Source organism: Pongo pygmaeus, chromosome 1 (assembly GCF_028885625.2).
Source record: "Pongo pygmaeus isolate AG05252 chromosome 1, NHGRI_mPonPyg2-v2.0_pri, whole genome shotgun sequence".
NCBI lineage: Eukaryota > Metazoa > Chordata > Mammalia > Primates > Hominidae > Pongo > Pongo pygmaeus.
This window is the reverse complement of record NC_072373.2, coordinates 86,905,281-86,912,933: the sequence shown is the minus strand read 5'-3', so window position 1 is coordinate 86,912,933 and position 7,653 is coordinate 86,905,281. Positions and strand designations below refer to the sequence as shown.

General features: G+C 37.9%; 1 pseudogene; it reads left to right on the top strand.

The window, feature by feature from the left end:
• The first annotated feature begins 4,593 nt into the window (after window positions 1–4,593).
• On the top strand, window positions 4,594–6,953 carry LOC129031621 (CCA tRNA nucleotidyltransferase 1, mitochondrial-like; annotated as a pseudogene).
• The last annotated feature ends 700 nt before the right edge of the window (window positions 6,954–7,653 follow it).

The window sequence follows — 7,653 nt, the reverse complement described above, 5'->3', positions numbered from 1 at the left end:
TTCTATTTCATTAACTTACCAGTCAATATAATAGTGTGTTACATACATTAAATACTGTAGGAATCATGTGCCTGGGAGGGAGGGAGGGAGGGAGATGTGCCTGTGGGCTAGGGTCATCAGAACAGGTTTCAGAAAAGAGAGAATTCTACAAGGAATTTGAAGATCAGCAGAAAATGCATAGATGGAGAAAATAAGAATAGTTTTCCAGTATGAAGGATAGCATAGACTCAAATGAAAAAAACACAGTGTCTCTTTTAAAACCATTGTATATTGATCACATTTAGAAAATTTAACATCGATAAAATAATACTATTTACTATTCAGCCTATGTTCATATTTTATGTCTTCTATATCATTTTTTCCTCTTATTCAAGATCCAATCCAAGATCAATTTCATTATTGTCATGACTCTAATTCCTCAACCTTTATGATGTTGACATTTTTGGAGAATAAAGGTCAATTTTTAGAATTTCCTTTAATTTGGATTTTTAAAAAATATTTCTCCATGGTTAGATTTAATTATGAATCTTGAACAGGAGCACTACTTGAGTGATATTTTTTCTTCTCTGTGCATCATATCAGGAGGTACATGATTAATGACATTAACTTTGTGTCATTGTGTGTCTGGTCATTGATGACATTACTTCGACCACCTGATTAAAATCAGATCTATGGGGTTTTCCCATTTTTCTCTTTGTAATTAATGTGATCTGTAATAAGAGATGTTTTAAAATGATGTAAGCACCCTGTTCCTCATTAAACTTTCCCCAAATAGCTTTCCCATTCATTGAGGAGGCTATTCCTTTGCTTTAAAAATTTCCAGTGGGAGTTTGGAAGTTTCAATGTAAACAGCCACATTATTTTAAAATAAATACTTAATAATCAGTGTTGTGCGTGTCCGTGTGAAGAGACCACCAAACAGGCTTTGTGTGAGCAATAAAGCTTTTTAATTACCTGGGTGCAGGTGGGGTGAGTCCAAAAAGAGAGTCAGCAAAGGGTAGTGGGATTATCATTAGTTCTTATAGGTTTGGGATAGGTGGTGGAGTAAGAGCAATTTTTGCAGGCAGAGGGTGGATATTACAAAGTACATTCTCAAGGGCGGGAAGAATATTTCAAAGTACCTTCTTAAGGGTGGGGAGGGTGTATCATACAAAATACATTCACAAGGGCTGGGGACTATCACAAAGTACATTATCGCAAGGGCAGGGAGGGTGTATTTTCACAAAGTCAATTGATCAGTTAAGGTGGAGCAGGAACAGATCACAATGGTGGAATCACAGTTAAGGCAGGAACTGGCTATTTTCACTTCTGTGGATCTTCAGTTGCTTCAGGCCATCTGGATGTATACGTGCAGGTCACAGGGGATATGATGGCTTAGCTTGGGCTCAGGGGCCTGACAATCAGTACTTATTCATTTCCACTCCCTGATCCTTTGTTTCTGATTCTTGACCTACTGCTAGCTAGGACTTCAAACACAATGCTGGATAGAAGGGATAAGATCACATATGCTTGCCTTGTTTTTGATTTTAGAGACAATGCATTCTATTAGCTGTAGAATTTTTATAGACATTCTTTACCCGATAAAATTCCTTTCTATTTCTATTTTTCTTAGGACTTCTTAATCATCAGTGGGCATTGGATTTTCAAATTTTTACACATCTATTGAGATGATAATATTTTTTCCCCTAGAACAACTGTGCATTCTTATAATAAATCCCACTTGGTACTGAAATATTTTCCATTTTATATATTGCCTGGTGCAATTTTTCAATATTTTCTTAGGAATATTTGTACCTATAATTATGAGGAATAGTGAACTAATGCTTTTTTTCTTATAAGAAATGTACTTGTTCATTATGTACATCACAGTTTTGCTGATATCATAAAACTAGACTTTTAGTGTTCCTTCCTCTTTTATTTTAGGGAGTGTTCATATGGAATGGTTTTATTCCTCCATAAAGATCATAGAATGTGTTTGTAAAGCCATCTGAGCCAGTTTTCTTTGATGAAAGATTTTTTATAACAAAATCAATCTCTGCTTTCGTTATCTATTATGTGTAATAAAACACACAAAAACTTAGTGGCTTAAAACAATAACAATCTATTATCTTTTCACACTTCTATGAATTGGCTGGTTTTGTCTGGGCTGCATTCACCTGGAGGGTTGGCTGGGCTGTGAACCCCAAGATGGCTCCACTCCCAAGTCTGTCAGTTGGCTCTGGCTAATGGCTCAGCCTTTTTCTCCATGTTTTCTTTCATCCTAGGCAGCCTCACGAAACTGTTCCAAAAGATTGGAGGTAGAAGCTGCAAGATATCACTGTGCCAGTCTTCAGAAATTGTACAACATCACTTCTGCCACATTTTGTTGATCAAAGCAAGTCACAGGGACATCCCAGCTTCAGGACAGGGGATAAAAATTCTGCCTCCAAATAGGAGGAGGGGCACGCAGAACATGCAGGGTTGTTGCAGCCATCTTTGAAAACAATCTACCACAGCCAGTTCAGGCCAGAGTAATTCATGTCCCTTCTACATTCTCATTCAATCAGAGCATCAGGCTTAAAATTCTTGATCTCGTCATATAAATCTGGTCCAGATACTGATGAGGCACTTTGGATGTAGTTTCTCAAGCACATCTTCTCTGATACCACTCCTCTTAATCCAGACACCTCTGAACAAAAATGACATCATGTCCTCCAATACATACAATATATAATGTTGAAAAAGTAGTAGGATATTGGCTACAAACACTCCTATTCAAAACGGGAAGGACAAGAAAATCATGGAATAACTGGTCTATAGAAATTCTTACCTCCAGCCACGGACATGTTGCTAATTTCTCCTTCCACAGTAGGGACTATTTCTTGATTAGGGCCCAGTTCTAATCCCTGAAAGTATTAATAGTTCCCTAACCCATGGTTCTTCTCATCTCTCATTTTTCCCCATCTGGGTCTTTCTCGCTCTGGGTCTTGGTTCTACCCTCTGGAACATCTTTTTTCATAAGCAATGGCTGTGTTGGCAGCTGAGTAGCTCTCTCAGCACACTTTCAGCCTGTAGAAAGTTAGAAGCCAAGAAGTCTCTTTCATTTTGTAGTATCTCTGATGTTTTTAGTCTAATATAATACAACTCTCTTACTCTCTCAAAACTTTGTGGGCTTTCTAGTATCTATCAGGTTATAGTTCATTTTACAAGACAAAACCCATTCCAACAATTCATTTTTTGGGCAGGTTTCTCTCTACTTTAGACATCTTGTCAGGACAATGCCTTTAAAATTCTCAGGAGCTTTTCTGCCAAGCTAAGAGAGTCTAGCAAGCATAGCCATGAATCTTTTCAAGGATTTTAACAAAAGGTCTGTAGTCTTGCCCTTGATTTGATCTAGATTCTGAGGCTATCTCTTACTTTGAGAATATTACATCAGTTAGAGAGACAGGAGATGTGAAAAAGTTTCATCTTCCAATCTAGCATAATTGGGGCCCTTCATATTTCTTCTAAATTTTGTTTAGAAACTGAATAGCTACTACTTTAAATTGCCTCTTTCTTCTCATACGTTATACAGCTAAAAACAAAAAGTACAACAAAATTTCCCAAAACACCTCATTGACACTTTCAACCTTCTGCTTGGACGACCTCTTTTCCTTGCCTCCTCATAGTTAATTATCCACAAAAAAGACAAAATAATCCTTATAAAGATCTATGACAGTGGTCCACCATTATCTCAAGTGGTGTTTCTGAGTGAACTAGAAAAAAAAATTGTTTCTTCCTTAATATATACTGTTATATCAAGGAAAATTGTAACAAATATACATACCTATGATGACTATAAATGTGAATGGCAGCCCCTAAAATTGCGCAGTGCAAATTCTGCATAACTAAACTACTGGCTTTGCCTTGTTCCAAACCTTCTGATGGCTTTCCCTCACAGTTAGAAAATTGTATAACCTATATGAATCTATACAGAATATATAAATACCTCCTACAAACCAGCAATACAATAGGCAAAACCCTTGAACAGACTCTCTACAAAGAATGATATAAAAATGGCCAATGGGCCAGGTGCAGTGGCTCATGCCTGTAATCCCAGCACTTTGGGAGGTCGAGAGGGTGGCTCATGAAGTCAAGAGATCGAGACCATCCCGGCCAACATGGTGAAACCCCATCTCTACTAAAAATATGAAAATTAGCTGAGCATGGTGGCACATGCCTGTAATCCCAGCTACTTGGGAGGCTGAGGCAGGGGAATCACTTGAACCCAGGAGGCGGAGGTGGCAGTGAGCTGAGATCGCACCACTGCACTTCAGCCTGGGCAGCAGAGTGAGACTGTGTCTCAAAAAAAAAAAAAAAAAGAAAAGAAAAAAAGATGGCCAATGAACATATGAAAAAGGGTTCAACATCATTAGGAGTCAAAAAAAGGCACATTGAAACCACAATGAGATGGTTCTATGCACTTACAAAAAAAGGTTAAAATTTAAAACAACTGAGGACACTAAATGTTGGAGAGGATGCGGAAGAACCAGAACTCTGGAACATTGTTGAAGGGAATGAAACATGGATGCAGCATCGGCGGGGTCCCTGTGAGGCTGCTGACGTACTCTCCAGATGCTGAGACCCGTGTATCCTTGGCACAGGCCAGCATTGAGCTGTAGTTGGAGTAGGCTGCCTTCCGAAGCAACATCTATTTACAATGAAGTGGCAGTCTCCAGAATTCCAGTCACTTTTCTCAGAAGGATTGAAGAGTTTGACAATTTACTTGTGAAAGAGAATCATGAATTAAGAATAGCAGAGGGGGCAGGTGTGGCGGCTCACCCTGTAATCCTGGCACTTTGGGAGGCTGACAAGATGGACAAATTGCTTGAGCTGAGGAGTTCAAGACCAGTCTGGGCAACATGGCGAGACTCTGTCTCTACAAAAAATCCAATAATTAACCAGGCACGGTGGCACGCACCTGTAGTCCCAGCTACTCGGGAGGCTGAGGCAAGAGAATCACTTGAGCCCAGGAGGTGGAGGTTGCAGTGAGCTGAGATAGCACCAGTGCCCTCCAGCCTGGGTGACAGAGACCCTGTCTCAAAGAAGAAGAAAAAAAAAAGAAAAAAGCAGGAGGGCAGGAACAGTGGGGGGTTTATTCAATGGAGTAAAGCCTGGGAATGTAGATTTTGCCAACACTGCCACTCCTACTCAGATGAAGATGATGTTTCAGTCAACCAGGATTTGGATGATAAACAACAAAGGAGAAGAGCACAGAACAATTACTGGCAGGCTTCACAAAGAAAATGTTAAGATTACTATACTACTGATTGATGTTGCCACTGACGGATGATATGCTGAAGTCAAATTCACAACTGACCGGCAGAAAGATGCCGAACACAGGACTGTCCCTGTAAATTCTATGTTTTTAGATTTTAATGATATCTTATTTGATGACTTTAATGTTTATGGTTTAAAAAATAAGAAAGTTAGATTTGTTGGACATGCCAAACAGAAATAAAAGAGGATTATCTTATAATTTTAAGATATTTCAGGTTTTATAGGAGTACTGGCTTTTTAAAAATACTTGTTATGGATGATGACTGGCTGATAAAATATTCTTACTAATTAAATCTTATAATTGCTTACATATATCCTTGCAAATAATAACAGGAACTGTAAATAACATTATTTGGAAAGGTCCAAACACCTTAGAGAATTCAGTGTCAAAATCATATTAATTGCCACAATCTGAACAGGATAAATTAGAACAAAATCCAAATGTTTTCTTTTAACTAAAAATGAAAATTGCTGCAATATTCAAGTTCAAATTTCCAAAATGCTCCAGGAGTTGCAGAAACTCTGAGAGTGTTGATTGCTAAATTAAAATAAGAAACTCATGAGCTTCCACTTAGCACAGGTTGAACTTTCCTCTTAATATTGTTCCCAACTTAGCTAGACCTTCCTACACTTTTATGGGACAATTGTAGAGCAACCTGGTGACCATCGTCCTGAAACTTTGTAAACAATTGCAGAAAATGCAAAACGCTTGGGTGGAATATCAGGAATCAGGATTTGGGTGGAACTGAAAAAATTTTTGTTGGTAACCATGTAAATCATTTGATTTCCCTTATCTGTGATCTTGATGTGGCTCCTTATGTAGGTTTATCTGCTGATTAAAGTTTAGAAGAGTTTAATAAGGTCAGTAAAAATGTTGAAGGTTTTTCACCAAAGTCAATGACTCTTTTTGCCTCATTATTCAAGTGATAGGATGATGTTGCAAAAGTGGATTTGAGGTCAAAGACTGCACAAAAAGAGAAAAGTCCTGGATTATTTATGGTTAAAAATAGGAAAGATTTAATTAAAGCAACAGATAGTTCAGAACCATTGAAACTCTATCAAGACTTCATTATAGGTTCTAGGGAACATGATGCAACCACTCGTGTATGTGAGCTACTGAGGTACCAAGAAGAGCACTGTCTCTGAAAGAAAATGCAGCAACAGTGAATCCCATTTCCTGTAACTGTCATGACATCAGGAAAGTGGGGATGTCTTCAGGGAAAGAAATTGGGGCTCTATTACAACAGCTGGGAGAACAGTGGGAAAAAAGTGGTTTCCAGCTGGGTGCGGTGGCTCACGCCTGTAATCCTAGCACTTTGGGAGCCCAAGGTGGGTGGATCGCCTGAGCTAAGGAGTTTGAGACCAGCCTGGGCAACACAGTGAAACCCTATCCCTACCAAAATCCAAAAAAAAAAAAAAAAAAAACCATTAGCCAGGTGTGGTGGCCTGTGCCTGTAGTCCTAGCTGCTCAGGAGGCTGAGGCAGGAGAATTTCTAGAACCTGGGAGGCGGAGGTTGCAGTGAGCCAAGATTGCACCACTGCACTCCAGCCTGGGTGACAGAGCGAGAATCCGTCTCTTAAAAAAAAAAAAAAAAAAAAAAAGGGGTTACCAAATGGAAAAAGATTCACTTCTAAATGGCATAAAGAAGACCTAAAACTGGTGGCCATTAAAAGGCAGAACATTTTAAATAAGGCTAGTTTTTTCTTCTCCCTCTTAGTGAGATTTTGGAAATCACAGCAGAATAAAAGCCAGCTTAAAGGACCTCTTAAAGATAAAGGTCTTATTTTGTGAATTATATTTCAGGAAGTAAACTGAAATTCACCTCCTCTTGATCTGATTTATATTACTGAAACAGTTATTTTGAAATAGTTCCAACTGAGGAAAGCATAATTGGCTTCTACAATCTTAATCTATTTAGACATTTTTTAAAATTTAGTTTTTGCATAACGTGGCACTAAGATTGATCTGAAAAAAGTGTTAACTATCTGGAAGCAAAAACGTTTATTAATTTCAATTGAGATAACTGGATTACTTTGTACAATGACTGTCTATGATGTGTTCATTCTTATCTGAATTCCAAAATAAATAAATGAGTGCCTCAAAAGAACTTGAAAAAAGGTACAACTACTTTAGAAAACTGTTTAGCAGGGTTTTTTTTTTCATTAAAAGGAAAAAATACACCTGCCCTATGCCTCAGCAATTCCACTCTAAGTAAGTATTTACCAAAAGAAATGAAAAGATATGTCAACACAGTGAGTTATATAAAATAATATCTTTATTAATTATAGTCACAAATTAGAATCCATTCAAATGAATTCCAACAGAAAAATAGATAAATAATTGCGGAATTGTCA